The 16,667-nt window shown below is 38.3% G+C and overlaps 1 long non-coding RNA gene across 4 annotated transcripts in view; it reads right to left on the bottom strand.

Moving 5' to 3' along the window:
- LOC107854691 overlaps positions 1 to 16,667 on the bottom strand; it is a 58,657-nt gene that overhangs the window by 33,199 nt on the left and 8,791 nt on the right. The window contains exon 4 of one of the 4 annotated variants that reach the window (XR_007057634.1): positions 1,026 to 6,751. The exons of the other annotated variants lie outside the window; for them this stretch is intronic. This is a non-coding gene — a long non-coding RNA (uncharacterized LOC107854691). Of the gene's footprint in view, positions 1 to 1,025; positions 6,752 to 16,667 lie in introns of those variants that run through there. 4 annotated transcript variants of the gene reach the window in all.

The raw sequence follows: 16,667 nt of genomic DNA, 5'->3' as shown, positions 1-16,667 counted from the left end.
TTTGGGATGATTCATACCTTGAACAGTGTTGGGTCCAAGGGGAATGGCATTGGGTACGAGTGGAGGGTGCCACTTGTATGGGAGGGTACGACTAGTATGGATGATCGTACCCACCTGACAGTATTTTTAGGAGTTTAAGTGAGGGAAATCTGGATATTTTCCCACTTATCCTAATAAGGCCACACGACTTATATTCCTATTGGTAGGTTATTTACCTTAATATTCTATTCTTTTAATACTTAGAAACTTTCATAAGCACTCTATAATTCTCTCAAAGGCTTGTGGGTGGACAAAAGCTAGGGTTTCATACTAAGGATTAATTTGGGGCTTTTGTTGGTGATTTCTCTTCATCAACTTTGTCAATTAAGGCAATTTCTCTTCCCTCATTAATAGTTTCAACTAAAGGCATGATTTTATCTAATGTTTTCATGGTTTGATTATTGTATGATTTTGGGTTTTCAAATATAAATTGGGGGTTTTTGTTGTAAATGTTTGGTTATGGTTTTCCCATATTTTACTTATATTTTTAGTTTGAATGGAGGTTTTGTATAATTGATTGCCTGCAAATGGTTATTTGGTAATGGATTTTGGTTTTGGTAATACTATGCCCCCAATGTGTTTGATAAAATGCCTTTAAGAATTTTTTCTCTACATTATTGAACTTTTAATGTTTTCTCTACATTATTGAACTTTTATGGAACTTATGCATCGTTTAAACTTGGTAATGGAACCGTAATGGTTTATATTATTTGAAGGAACGGTTTGGTTTAATAAACATACTTGTAGGATACAAGGGAAACCCCCAAGTTAATATGGTAATGAACAATTGTGGGGTACATGGTAATCCCTCAAGTTAATTGGATATTATGATCTATGAGTACATGGTAATCCCCTAAGTTAATTGGATAATATGATCTATGGGTACATGAAAATCCCTTGATCTCTAAAAGGTTTGGCTAAGGACAATATTTATAAGTTATAGTCAGTATGACGATACCGCTATCTAATAGCCTTAGTTAATAATAATGGAATAACGATTTGGTTAGAAATGGTTTTAATTATGTAATAAAGGCAGGATGTGTAAGCTAACTGTGAAGGTGGGAGTTCAACGAACGAACACTGGAAACTCATGTTTGCTGACATGAGTGGTAGGGAATGGCGACCTTTATATGATACTCATAAGGTATACTAGAATCCTCTAAGTACACTGTACATATATATCATAGAGAGTGAAGGGTACATGGGAATCACCGACTCTTATGGTATCTCTAATTCGTTCGGCTACACGTATCAAGGCCCGTTCAGGGGGTACACTGGACCCATAATGCCCGTGGGTGGTTTAAAGATAGTTAAGCTGCACATACCCAGGTTAATGGTTTTAAATTCATGCTAAACCTAGTTCCCTTTCCCAACATGGTTATGTATATATGTAAGGTTTGTATGTTTATAGATGGTTTACTTGGTTTTATTAAATAGAATTATTTTGTCCTTATCCTGAGTTCATGATAGCGTTCATCCGCAAACCCATCTTCGGGCATTGTATCCCCATGCGATGCAGGAATTGGTTGTTCTACTCCTCCTACTTAATATTCGGATATTCGAGGTCAGCTTTTGGATTGAAGTGGTGAGGTTTCATTTTTTCATAAGGCTCTATTTCATGGATGTTATTTCATACATTGGTTTATTCATGGATATTGGTTTTGGCTATGGTTTGGGGTATGTACCAACTAGATTTTGGTATTCTTTTGGCGAGACGCTTTTATAGAACTTCTAAAGGTTGGCATGGGCGGGATCAGTAATGGTGTCAGTCTTAGTATTGGCATAATCATTGGGGCTAACACCCTTGGATGGTATTATTGGTTGTTCCATCCTTTTATGTTATGTTATGGAACTTGGTTTGGTTATTATCTGGGTTATGGTTTTGGTTTTGCTTGGTATGGTTGGACGGTTGGACTCAGTTAGGTCGGGTTGTTCCATCCTTTGAGGTTATATGTTTGAAATTTACCCAACTCAGGGCAGGTGGTTGGAGGTTAAGTTGGGTAACGTGGGTGGTCTCCAATCTTGGTCAGACTTGGAACACCTATTACGACAAAGCCCCAAATCGGGTCTTGTCAATATCGATGTTTGATTATGTCAAGTTTAGTTGAATTGGTTAGGGTTGGTTTAACTTGAAAAAAATGGGTTTGCATCACAAAACGTGCACCCCGTGATGGAACTGCGCCAGCATCATAGACCATGAGGTCTACGATGTGTCTGCATCACAAAACATATAGTTCATGATGGGGCTTTACCGTGGAACACCCTTCCCTCATGTCGATTTGCTCCATTTTATTTTATTTTAAGGGCATTGTAGAATTTTATCATTCTTAAATCATTTGCACTCCTTTTTAGTTGAATAAAGAGTCCCAAAAACATTATATCACCTCTATAAAATCCCTAAATATCATTTTTTATACAAAAATAGAGAAACTACCTAGGCTTTGAGGATTTTAATCTCCATTGGTCAAATTTCTCTATGTTCTCTTCATTTTCAAAGTATGTGGGACAATCCTAAATCTCATGGGCGTAAGTTTATCATTTTAAACTATCCTAAATCTCATTGGTGTATGTTTATCGTTTTAACAATCTTTAAAGATATATAATTATGTATATGTAGAGGGTTTTGGAAATTGTTTGAAAAGCATGCATTATGAACCCTGTTTTAAGATGAAAATTTTGTATTCACTATGGGGTGTTTCAATAAAATTGAATTATAATCGTGTGCATGTATCTTATGAGTTTCGAGAAGTGATTAAGAGCATGATTTATGAAATTTCCCTCTCATGATGAAATTTATTGTCTTGAAATATTATGGGCTATTCAAATGGATGATTGAAAGCTTGAATTTATGTGTTTTTCTATCACTTATGGAATGATATTGTTTTAATACCAAATGAGAGGATCTATACTCAATTTATAAATGCTTATGTTCCCTAACAAAGAATTGCATGTGATTGATAAAAGAGATGGCCACCATATGTTAAAGTATTGAAATGAGAGTGTTCTGGCATAAGTTTTCATGTGCTTTAGAAATAAGAATTCTCTTTTAATGTTTAAATCTCTTAGGTGGTCATCAACATTCTTTGAATAAAAAGGGACATGGGCATGATATGAATATGATATGATAAAATATGGTTTGCAAGTCCAGGTATGACGATACCTAATATGAAATGCCCTTAACATGAAAGTATACAATGCTAATATCATGAATCGTGTTTTTAAAAAGGTTTAAGGTGTGCTTGAAGAGATTTAGATGGTTAACAGAAGAAGGCACAAGTTCAGATAACTCATTGCCTTAAACTATGGTTGCCGACACGCGACATATTGTTCCTTAAAATAAGGGATGTGCCCTAAAATAGGGAATTTTACGCTGGCGATGGCCTTTTATGGTAGTACAAAACACGTACCCCAATTCTTGTAGAAAACTTAGATTGGGGGTTTGGTCATCGAGTCAAGGGTGGATTCCATATAGCCCGTGGGATAATAAACAATGTAAGGTGGAGCATCTTGATCAGAACTAAAACCAAAGAGTTAAGTCAATGTATTACAAGAATATTATGAAGCTTTTAATTATCCCCGTGTGTTTTCATTTATATTATGCTAAATTGATTTCACAATGCTCTCTATGGTACATAAAATTTATGTTATTTTTGGATTGTTCTGCATACCAATACTTTCCATGTATTGACCCCTTTCACCACAAGTTTTGAGGCACATCTTGTAGCTCAGCTCAGCAGTAAATTTTCCCTCAGATAGTCAGAGTTGGTGAGCCTCCCTTACTTTGGAAGGAATCCTATTCATATGTTAGCTTCATTTGTTTTATGGTTCAGTCATAGGCCTTGTCTTGTTTTAGCCAAACTATTTTATTTAGTTCAGTAGAGGCTTCGTAGACAGATTTCGACGGATATTGGTTTTTATGAATTGATCTTATGATGTATTTTCTTTGATTTCACTAAAAGCCCTACCATATTTTAGTTAATTTATACACATTACTTCTTATGGATTATACTTATGGTCGTATACTAGGGAGTTCTTAGACCTTCATGGTTTGGATGCCCATTTCGGCCAGGGCCCCGGCTCGGGTCATGAAAAACTTGTTATCAAAGTATGGTTGAGGGTCCCAGGGTGTCTACCAAGCCGTGTAGAGTAGAGTCCTTTTTTATGAATGTGTAGCATGCCACACTTATAAGAGGGAAGCTACAAGCCATTAGGAATAATTCCCTTTTTTTCATTCATGTGCTTGTTCATGCTAGTCAGTCTGAATATTTCCTAACTCATGACTTTCTGCATTTTAGATTATGCCTCCAGGTAGATCCAACAAGCAGGACACCTCAACTAGGGCCTTAGTTCCTATTAGGACAAACTGCTCATGGGATGCCGAACTATTTAAATCCCGTACCCCAGATTTCACTGCTACTCTCGGGTTTCCTCCAGTCAAAACTAGCTCACCTCGGGCTCTGCAGTTCGGTGTTAATCATAATCAGTCCCCTCAAAGAGAGGTCTCAAATTTTGAGTTCTTCCTCTTTATCCACATAATTGCTCAGCTTGTGGCTTCTCTGTCCTGCTGGCCTAGAGATATACATTTTGTCCCTACTTCTTCTGAAATCACTCGGGTTGGCCAGTTCATGAGGCTGAATACACCACCTTTATAGGCATCAAGGTTGAGGACGACCCTCAAGGGTTCATAGATAAGATGGAAAAGATATTCAAAGTCATTCATGCCAGTGAAACAGAGGGGGTAGAATTTATAGCTTATCAACTGAAGGGCATAAATTACTAGTGGTATGATGAGTGGGAAGATTGGAAGGGTGAGAATATTGAGCTTGAGTTACGGGAAGAGTTTTTGGGAAATTTCCTTTACCACTTTTATTCCCTAGAATTAACGGAAGCTAAGGGTGAAAACTTGTGAATCTGAAGAAAGGAAAGATGAGCATCAAAGAATTTGCATAAAATTCACCCAGTTGTTCTGTTATGCTCCAGGGTTAGTGTGAAACGTAAGGTCTTGTATGAGGAAGTTTGCGTCTGATCTCTTTGAAGATTTAGTATTAGAGTGTAAAGGGGATCTGCTAAACAATGATATGGATATTTGTAGGTTGGTAGAGTAAATACAACAAGTGGAGGAAAAGAAGAAGAAACAAGCAGAGGACGAGGAGATGAAGGGTAAAAAAGTAGGTTAGCCGATCAGAATATCAATTAGAAGCATGCTAAAAAATATGTAGGCAGTAGTCCAAGAAGAAATTTTGGAGTAATGTTTAGTTATTAGTAGGTTCTACTCCACCCAGACCTCCGGTCGACCAGTGGTTCTAAAATTTCCAACCTAACAGTGGATTGAGGATGCAGGGTATCCAATCTCAAGGTAGTTTGGCCCAAACCTTGAAGCCGTACTCTCATTGAGGTAAGTGGGGGAAGAATCACCCAGATATGGTAGTCAGTTATTCTATACTTGTGACCAGCCCGTCCATTTTAAAAGGGACTACCTCTCGGCTAGGGAAAATTTTGAAGCTGCTAAGTCACAAGCTGCATCCATATCTCCGCCACCAAAGGGAACTATATCTACTACTAGGGGTGGTCGCAACCTCTTGTATACATTTTCTACTCACCGGGACTCAGACACTTCACCAGATGTTTTTACGGGTATGTTACAGATCTTCTCCTGCGACATTTTTACGTTACTTAATCCCGGGTCTACCTTGTCTTATGTGACTCCTTATATGGAAATAAGTTTTGGTTTTGAGTCCAAAAATATTTTTGAACGCTTATCTATTTGTACTTTTATTGGTGACTCTATCATTGCTAGAAGTGTTTATACAAATTGTGTGATATTTGTTTTCCATCAGGATACTATGGCTAATCTTATAGATCTTGACAAGGTTGATTTGATGCTATCTTAGGGATGGATTGACTCCATTCATATTATGGTACATTAGACTATAGAACCATAAAGGTCATCTTCTATTTTCCTAATGATCCAGTAAAAGAGTGAGAGGGGTATTCTCTTTCACATAGAAGGAAATTAATATCTTATCTCAGATATCATAAACTCATATCAAAGGGTTGTTTGTTTCATCTTGTTTGGGTCAAAGATTTTAGTGCTAAATGTCATTCTCTTCAGTTAATTCTTGTAGTTAATGAATTCCCATAAGTCTTTCCTGATGAACTCCCTGGGATACCTCCAGATAAGAAGATAGATTTTGGTATTGACCTGTTGCCAGACATACAGCCTATTTTGATTACTCTATATAGGATGGCTCCTGTGGAATTTAAAGAATTAAAAGAACAGTTAAAAGACCTTCTTAACTTTCATGACCCGAACTGGGGCCCTGGCCGTGACGAGCATTCAAAACCATAAGACCTGGAACACCCCTATCTGTCTGTTAATTATGCACATGAACTTGTATGACAATGAAAATGTGGAAGATACACAATATAACGGAAAACATAGTCAGGAATCATATGAAAGAAATAATGGGGAATAATGTCCCACAATATCAAACAGCATCTCTAAAATGTCTGCGAAATCTCTACTACATGATTAAAATAAATAACTGTCTGAAAATTGGGACAAGGACCCAAGTAGACCCAAAACTAATAACTGATAAATGAAACCGCCAGACATCAGGCCTTCTGAAATATAGAAGGCTCACCAAGTAACTATGCAAATCATTCTGAGGAATCTACTAATTTTCTGGACCTCTAGACTGTGCCTTCAAACCTGGGAGGAAGGGGGGTCAATACAAAAGTACTGGTACGCAGAGATATAAAAAAAAACATAATATTTTTACAAAATATAGGTGAGAGCCATTATAAAGCAGTTTCATATCAATTCATTGGAAAACACATGGGCATAATGTAATAGTTTTTCAACAACAATGTAATGCAGCTGAGCTAGGTAGAATACCCTAAGTAATTTACACCAACTGTCAAACCCCGGTTGCCACCGAGATTAGAGTATATGTGAGGAGAAGACACACAAGATCACACAGCAGGGTGTCTTGAACCAGTGGTAGTGCCCTAGATCACTTAGCCTGGGCTCCTACCTATAGTCCCAATATGGGAATGACATAATGTCAAGCACATAGGTTCACTTAGCTTGGTACCAAATTCCCGTGTCGGCAAACACGATTTCCAGTGATGAGCCCTTACACTCAAACACCTTCTTCGGGCATCCACCTATCTCATGTAAAATCAATGCATTCAAATTTTATCTGATTCAATCACATGTCATATTCTGTAGGGTATTGTCATACCCAACTTGCAAGCCATCAATATCACATCATTCTTTCGTGCAGTCATTGTGTTCATCATATTTCAACATAACAATCCCTCTCTTTGCAAGTCAAAAATTATATTCACTTTCAAAATGTTTCATGTTATGCTTTTCAAGATGATTTCAAAACAATTCACATAATATGAAAATTCAAAACAATTTCATATCAAAAGAGGGATTTCATATCATTCATGCTCTCAAGTTAACATATTTTCGAAATACATGCATATACATATTTCATATATCAAATCACTTTAAAAATAGGCCTAAAGACCATATCAATATCATAAAATGTTCAATACATAATCATATTTGTAATTTCAAAACCCCCATTTGAAAACATGAATTTTTAAAGACCCATGAGATTTTTGGATAACCCTACGTACCTCTATTTAGGAATTCAAAAGGGTGCTTCTTGATGCCCATGACTTGGGGATTCCAAATCTTCAACTTGTTTTGAAAACCCACGGTTAAATCTTGAGTTATGTGGCTTTTTATTTTGAAACCCTTATGCAAGTTCTTGGAGCAATTTGATGATAATGCATGTATTTTGGAGAATTGGGGACTAATTTCGTGTTTATGGCTGAATAAGGGTGGGAAAAGGACCATTTTGTCCCAAAAATGGAGTGTTTAAGTCACTTGAAACCATAAGATATGTGCCTATGCTATTGACTATATTTACATAGGCGCCGCCTATGCCATCGCCTATATTTACATAGGCTTCGCCTATGCTATCCCCTATATTTACATAGGCGCCGCCTATGCTATCGCCTATGCTTTCCAGTGGCCATGTGTGATTGGTTAGGCGACGCATTCTACTTTGAAAGGCCATAACTTCTTGCTCGGGTGTCGAATTTTAGCAAAATTGGTATCGTTGTAAAGCTAGCTCAAAAACCTATCATTTTACACATAGTAGGATCTCAAATTCGACATATACAAAGAGTTATGGTTAATAGAATCTAACACAACTTACAATGTCCACTAAAACTTAATCGATCGAAATAGTTTACAACTTGTCCTTGAGTCAAAGGACCTGGTCTACATTCATGCTTGAATGGGTTCACATACGACACAAATAATTAACATGCTATATTGGCATAGGATTTATGGCTTCGGAATTATCAACGCATCAGAGTCATGGTCTATATTATAGCCTGAAATGTAGGGCATTACATTATCCCCCCCTTGGGATCATTCGTCCCCGAATGATGACACGAAATACAGTCACGCATGATTTCAAGTATACTCAAATATAGAAAAGAGGACATAGGACAAGAATTGTACCTTCCATCTCATCATTCACTCGATCAAAAACATGCGGGTATCTATTTCTCATGTCGGCTTCTGACTTCCAAGTTGCTTCTTCAACTTTATGATTTCGCCATAATACTTTAACTGAGGCTATTTCTTTTCTCCTCAACTTTCTAACTTGGCAATCTAGAATTGCTACAGCCTCTTCTTTATAAGACAAGGAATCGGTCACTTTGATTTTTTCTACATGTAACACTATAGAATGATCTCTAATGCACTTCTTTAACATGGATATATGGAATACCGGGTGAACAGAGCCCAAATTTGCAGGCAGCTCTAACTCGTATGTAACTCCACCTATCATTTTTACAACCTGGTATGGTCCTATATAGCGGGGACTCAACTTTCCTTTCTTCCCGAATCGCATAACTCCCTTCATGGGAGAAACTTTAAGGAATACCCAATCTCCAACCTCAAACTCTAACTCTCTTCTTCTAACATCAGCATAGGATTTTTGATGACTCTGAGCCATCTTAAGTCATTCTCTGATTAATTTTATATCCTCCATTACTTGATAAACAAGATCAGGCCCAAACAACCTCGTCTCACCAACTTCATACCACCCTATAGGAGACCTGAATCTTCTCCCATACAAGGCTTCAAATGGTGCCATTTTAATACTGGAATAGAAGCTATTATTGGAAGCGAACTCTATCAGTGGCAAATGATCTACCCAACTACCCTTGAAATCTATTACACAAGCTCTCAACATATCCTCAAGGGTCTGAATGGTGCACTCATCTTGCCCATTGGTCTGCGGGTGGAAGGTTGTACTTAAGTTCACTTGGGCACCTAAACCCTTCTGAAACGACCTCCAAAACTGAGAAGAAAATTACGTACCTCGGTTAGATATAATAGAGACAGATGCTCCATGTAGATGGACTATTTTCTCAATATACAACTTCGCATAGTCATCTCCCGAATAACTAGTCCTCACAAGTAGAAAGTGAGCTGGCTTTGTCAACCGATATACAATCACCCAAATAGAGTCATACTGGTTCCGGTACTTTGGAAGTCCTGTACTGAAGTCCATGTTTATAATCTCCCACTTCCACAAGGGCAAAGCTATCTCTTGGGAAGTACCTCCCGGCCTCAAATACTCTACTTTCACTTGTTGGCAATTCATGCACTTAGAAACAAAGTTAGCCACATCTCGCTTCATATTATTCCACCAATAAATAGATTTAAAATCATGGTACGTCTTAGTAAAACCAGGAAGAACAACATACCTCGAGGTGTGAGCTTTATCAAGAATTCTCTTTCATAAGTCATCTACATCTGGTACACAAAATCTGCCCTGAAACCTCAAGATACCATCACCACCAATTTTGAATAACATTACCTTTTGTTGACCCTCATATTTCTTAATTTGCATCAAGATGGGATCTTCGACCTGCTTCTCCTTAGCTTCATCACAAAGGGATGACTTAGCTAACTCATGAATAATTACCCCTCTATCCTCAAAATCTAAGAGTTGCACTCCCAGATTGTCAAGGCGGTGAATATCTTTCACCATATCTTTCTTCCCCTCTTCAACATGAGAAAGGTTGCCCATAGAAAACCTGCTGAGGGCGTCGGCTACAATATTTGCCTTGCCCGGATGATAATGTAGGCTCACATCATAGTCTTTCAAAAGTTCCATCCAACGCCTCTACCTAAGGTTCAATTCTTTCTACGAGAAAACATACTGCAAACTTTTGTGGTCAGTATAAATATCAACATGCACTCCATAGAGATAATGCCTCCAAATTCTGAGCGCAAACACCACAGCAGCTAATTCCAAGTCATGAGTGGGGTAATTTCGCTCGTGCACCTTCAAATTCCTAGATACATAAGCTATCACCTTACCACGCTGCATCAATACACAACCAAGTCCCACATGGGATACATCACAGTAAACCACAAAGTCATCTACACCCTCGGGAAGGGTCAAAATAGGGGCAGTGGTCAGTTTGTCTTTCAACTTCTCAAAACTATTTTCACATAGATCAGACCACACAAACTTCACCTTTTTCTGAGTCAATTTAGTAAGCGGAGCAGCTATGGAAGAAAAACTTTTGCGAATCTTCTATAATAACCCGCCAGGCCTAAGAAGCTCTGAATATCAGTTAGAGTCGTGGGTCTTGTCCATTTTCTCACTACCTCAATCTTTTAGGGATCCACTCTAATCCTGTCACTAGATACAATGTTCCCCAAGAAAATAATAGCATTCAGCTAGAATTCATATTTGGAGAACTTAGCATACAACTGATGATCCTTAAGGGTCTGAAGGATAATTCAGAGATGATTAGCATGGTCCTCCTAACTTTTGGAATAGATCAGAATATCATCTATGAACACTATGACGAACAAGTCTAGAAACTGATAGAACACCCTATTCATAAGATCCATGAAGGCTGCAGGGGCATTGGTCAACTCGAAGGACATGATTAAGAACTCATAGTGACCATATTGGGTTTGGAAAGCTATTTTGGGAATGTCTGACTCCCTAACCTTCAACTGATGATAGCCCGAATGAAGGTCTATTTTTGAAAAACACTTAGCACCCTGAAGCTGGTCAAAAAGATCAGCAATCCTAGGAAGAGGATATTTGTTTTTAATTGTGACCTTATTCAACTAGCGGTAGTCTATTCACATACGAAGGGACCCATCCTTCTTTCACATCAAAAGTACGGGTGCACCCCATGGGGAAACACTAGGACGAATAAAACATTTGTCTAGGAGGTCTGCAAGCTGCTCTTTTAACTCTATTAGTTCTGCGGGAGCCATTTTATATGGCAAAATAGAAATAGGACGAGTGTCCAGCAATACATCAACTCCAAAATCTATCTCCCTATCAGGTGGTATCCTTGGAAGATCTTTGGGAAAGACTTCGGGAAACTTATTCACTACAGGGACAGACTGAAGAGGAAAATTTTCAACTTTAGAATATTTTACTCAGATTAGATGATACATACAACCTCTGGAGATGTGTTTTTAGGCTCTAAGATAAGAGATGAAGTGGCCTTTAGGTGCCACAGAATTCCCAGCCCACTCAATTGGTGTCTCATTCAAAAAAGAAAAAGTGACCTTACGGGTTCTGCAATCAAGTGTGGCATAACACGAATGGAGCCAGTCCATCCCAAGGATAGCATCAAAATATATCATATCAAGTTCTATAAGGTCTGCCACAGTATCCCGACTAAGAACAGACACAACACAATTTCTGTACACCCTTCTAGCAACAACAGAATCATCTACAAGAGTGGAAATAGTAAAGGGTTCTACAATAACTTCGGGCTCAAACCCAAAACCAACAGTCATATAAGGAGTCACATAATATAAAGTAGACCTTGGATCAAGCAATACATAAACATCACGAGAAAAGATTTGTAAAATACCGGTGACAACATCTGGTGAAGCTTTTGCCTCCTAGCGGTTAGCCAAAGCATATAACCGATTACGACTGATCTCGGTAGCTGAAAGAGATCACTTAGGAGGAGGAGCCATGGACGCAGCTTGGGGATTAGCCCCTCCCCCTTCCCCACATATTTCCTCCAGCAGAAGGGAAATCTTTCTAAAAGTGACCCACCTTGCCACAATTATAACAATTTTTCCCCTCATAAAAGCACCTTCCTAGGTGATTATTTCCACAAATATCACACCATGGATAAGCACGACATTGCTGGGCCACACTGCCCTGCGATCAAGTATCTGGGGCTCTCGATCCATGATGAGTTTGGAAACTCTAAGATCGTCTTTCTGCGGTGGTCTGGGCGTTGGGGTACTGGCAGCAGACTGTGCATTACCCCAATTCTATTCTTCTACAATTTATTTTACCCACTTACCGCTTTGAGGCTGGTTGTGACCCTGGTCTGCAGATCTCGCTTTTTTTGCCTGTCTTTCTAGCTCCCTAGCCTCAGAAATTTTCTTTGTTTTCTCTTCTACCTGATTCATATGAACGGTTAGCCTAGAAAAGTCCAATTCCTTGTTCAACATAGCTCCCTGGCACTCAAGCACCAGGTCATCAGAAAGGCTGGATGCAAACTTTCTCATTCGGGCCCTCATACTACCCATCATCTCAGGAGCATAACGGGCCAGCTGGTTGAATTTCAAATTGTACTCCTGCACGCTCATGTTACCCTGCTTGAGGTTCATGAACTCTTCTGCTTTAGCTTCTCTTAGATCCATAGGGAAGAACCTTTCAAGGAAAGCATCAACAAAATTATTACATATTAAGGGCTCAGCATTATCGCCTTTCTCATTTTCCCAATCGGTGTACCACTGATTCTCCACCTCTTTCAACTGGTACACTGCCAATTCTACCCCTTCTACCTCATCAACATGCATCACTTTGAAAATCTTTTCTATTTCATCCACAAATTCCTACGGATCTTCTTCTACCTTAGTACCTATGAATTTGGGAGGGTTCATCCTCATGAATTGGCTTACTCGAGTAGCTCTAGAAGTAATAGATGCATACCCGGTATCCTCTAACCGCTAAGTTAACTCGCATTTGATAAGTTCCCTTGAGTAGTCGGGGGATGGTTCATATTGGTCCGTGGAGCCCGAGGTGGACTGGTTGGAACAGGAGGGACTCCCGGAGTAGGGACAGGGTCTGGAGTAGAAGCTCTGTTACGTGTCCTTATCCCATGAGTGGGATGGACTTCCTCATTCTGATCACTCTAATTAGCATTGCGATGAGGAGGTACGACTGTTATTTTTGTAAGACCAAAAGATTTCTGATTAGGAACAGACTTGACTCTGAAGCATGAACTAATTCACAAAGAAGGGAAACATTTCCTAAACGCCTAGTAGATTCCCGCTTATAAGTATGGTACGATACACACCCATAAACAAAACTCTACCCTATGCAATTTCACAGATACCCTGGGATCATAAACCATGCACTTTGATACCAAGTTTGTCATGACCCAAACCGTGGCACTGGCCGTGATGAGCATTCTGAACCATAAGGCCCGGAACACCCCTATCTGTCTGGTAATCACACACATGAACTTGTATAACAATGAAAATTCATAAGATACACAATATAACGGAAAACATGATCAGGAATCATATGAAAGCAATAATGGAGAATAATGTCCCACAATATCAAACAACATCTCTAAAATATCTGCGAAATCTCTACTACATGAATGAAATAAATAACTGTCTAAAAATTAGGACAAGGCCCCCAGTAGACCCAAACTAATAACTGATAAATGAAACTGCCAGACATCAGGCCTTCCAAAATATAGAAGGCTCACCATGTAACTCTACAAATTGTTTTGAGGAATCTACTGATTTTTGTGACCTCTAGACTGTGCCTCCAAACCTGGGAGGAAGGGGGGTCAATACGAAAGTACTGGTACGTAGAGATATCGAAAAAAAACATAATATTTTTATAAAATATAGGTGAGAGCCATTATAAAGAAGTTTCATATCAATTCATTTGAAAATATATGGGCATAATGTAATAGTTTTTCAACAACAATGTAATGCAGCTAAGCTAAGTGGAATACCCTACGTAATTTATACCAACTGTCAAACCCTGGTTGCCACTGAGATTAGAGTATACGTGAGGGGAAGAAACACAAGATCACACAGCAGGGTGTCTCGACCCAGTGGTAGTGCCCTAGATCACTTAGCCTGGGCTTTTACCTATAGTCCCAATTTGGAAATGACATAAAGTCAAGTACACAGGTTCACTTAGCCTGGTACCAAATTCCCGTGTCGACAAACACGATTTTCAGCGATGAGCCCTTACACTCAAACACCTTCTTCGGGCATCCACCTATCTCATGTAAAATCAATGCATTCAAATTTTATCTGATTCAATCACATGTCATATTCTATAGGATATCATTATACCTGACCTGCAAGCCATCAATATCACATCATTCTTTCATGCAGTCATTATGTTCATCATATTTCAACATAACAATCCCTCTCTTTGTAAGTCAAAAATCATATTCACTTTCAAAATGTTTCATGTCATGCTTGTCAAGATGATTTCAAAATAATTCACATCATATGAAAGTTCAAAACAATTTCATATCAAAAGAGGGATTTTATATCATTCATGCTCTCAAGTTAACATCTTTTCAAAATACATGCATATACATATTTCATATATCAAATCACTTTGAAAATAGGCCTAAAGACTAGATCAATATCATAAAACATTCAATACATAATCATATTTGTAATTTCAAAACCCCATTTGAAAACATGAATTTTTAAAGACCCATAAGATTTTTGGATAATCCCACGTACCTCTATTTAGGAATTCAAAAGGGTGTTTCTTGATGCCCTTGACTTGGGGATTCCAAATCTTCAATTTGTTTTGAAAACCCACGATTAAATATTGAGTTATGTGGATTTTTATTTTGAAACCCTTATATAGGTTCTTGGAGAAATTTGATGATAATGGATGTATTTAGGAGAATTGGGGACTAAATTTCATGTTTATGGCTGAATAAGGGTGGGAAAAGGACCATTTTGCCCCAAAAACGGAGTGTTTAAGTCACTTGAAACCATAAGATAAGAGCCACCTATGATATCACCTATATTTACATAGGAGCCACCTATGATATCACCTATATTTACATAGGCGCCGCCTATGCTATCACCTATGCTTTCCAGTGGCCATGTGAGATTGGTTAGGCGATGCATTCTACTTTGAAAGGCTATAACTTCTTGCTCGGGTGTCGGATTTTAGCAAAATTGGTATCGTTGGAAAGCTAACTCAAAAACCTATCAATTTACATATATTAGGATCTCTAATTCGACATATACAAAGAGTTATGGTTGATTTAAGCTGACATAATTTACAACATCCACTAAAACTTAATCGATCAAAATAGTTTTCAACTCGTCCCTGAGTCAAAGGACCTCTATGGTCTATATTAAAGCTTTAATGGGTTCACATACTACACAAATAATTAATATGCCATATTGGCATAGAATTTATGGCTTCGGAATTATCAACGCATCAGAGTCATGGTCTATATTGTAGCCCAAAATGCGGGGCATTACATTAACAAAGTATTTATTCATTCCATTATCTCCCCTTGGGGTGATATTGTACTCTTGGTCTCTATGAAAGATGGCACCCTCCATAAGTGGATAGTTTACCGTCAGCTGAACAAAGTCACAGTTAAGAATAAGTTTCCTCTTCCCAGTTCCAATAATCTTTTTTACCAACTTCAGGGTGATAATGTTTCTCTAAGCTAGAATTTCATTTGGGGTATCATCAGTTGAAGGTTAGGGAGGCTAAAATTCCCAAAAAAGCCTTCCGAACTCAATATGATTACTGTGAAGTCATGGACATGTCCTTCAGACTGACTAATGTGCTTGCGGTATTTATGAACCTCATGAATTGGGGTTCTGTCGGTTTTTGGACCTAGTTGTCATAGTCTTTATTGACGACATTTTGATTTATTCCAAGAGTGAGAAGGATCATTCCAATCACCTTTGATTCATCCTTTAGACTCTTAAGGGCCATGAGTTGTACGCCAAATTCTCTAAGTGTAAGTTCTGGCTTAGTGCAATAGCTTTTCTTATGCATATTATTTCTAGTGAGGGAATTAAAGTGGATCCCCAGAAGGTTGGGGCAGTACAAAAATGGCCCAGACCCACGACTCTAACCGATATTTGGAGATTCTTGGGTTTGGCATGGTATAATAGAAAATTTATAGAGAGTTTTTCATCCATAACTGGTCCACTTACCAGATTGAATCAAAAGAAGGTAAAGTTTGTGTGGTTTGAGTCTTGTGAAAATAGTTTTGAGAGGTTGAAAGATATGTTGACTACTGCACTGCTTTTGACCCTTCCTTACAGTATAGAGGGATTTGAATGTGTACTGTAATACATCTTGAGTAGGGCTTGGATGTGTACTTATGTAACATAGGAAGGTTGTGGCCTATGCATCCAGACAATTGAAAATCCATGAGAAAAACTATCCCACCGATGATTTACAGTTGGCAGAGGTGGCGTTTGCACTAAAATTCAAGTTTCACTATCTTTATGGGGTGTATGTTAACATATTTATTGATCATAATAGTTT

Source organism: Capsicum annuum, chromosome 1, assembly GCF_002878395.1.
Source record: "Capsicum annuum cultivar UCD-10X-F1 chromosome 1, UCD10Xv1.1, whole genome shotgun sequence".
NCBI lineage: Eukaryota > Viridiplantae > Streptophyta > Magnoliopsida > Solanales > Solanaceae > Capsicum > Capsicum annuum.
The sequence above is the reverse complement of the archived record's forward strand: the minus strand, read 5'-3'. Positions and strand labels throughout refer to the sequence as shown.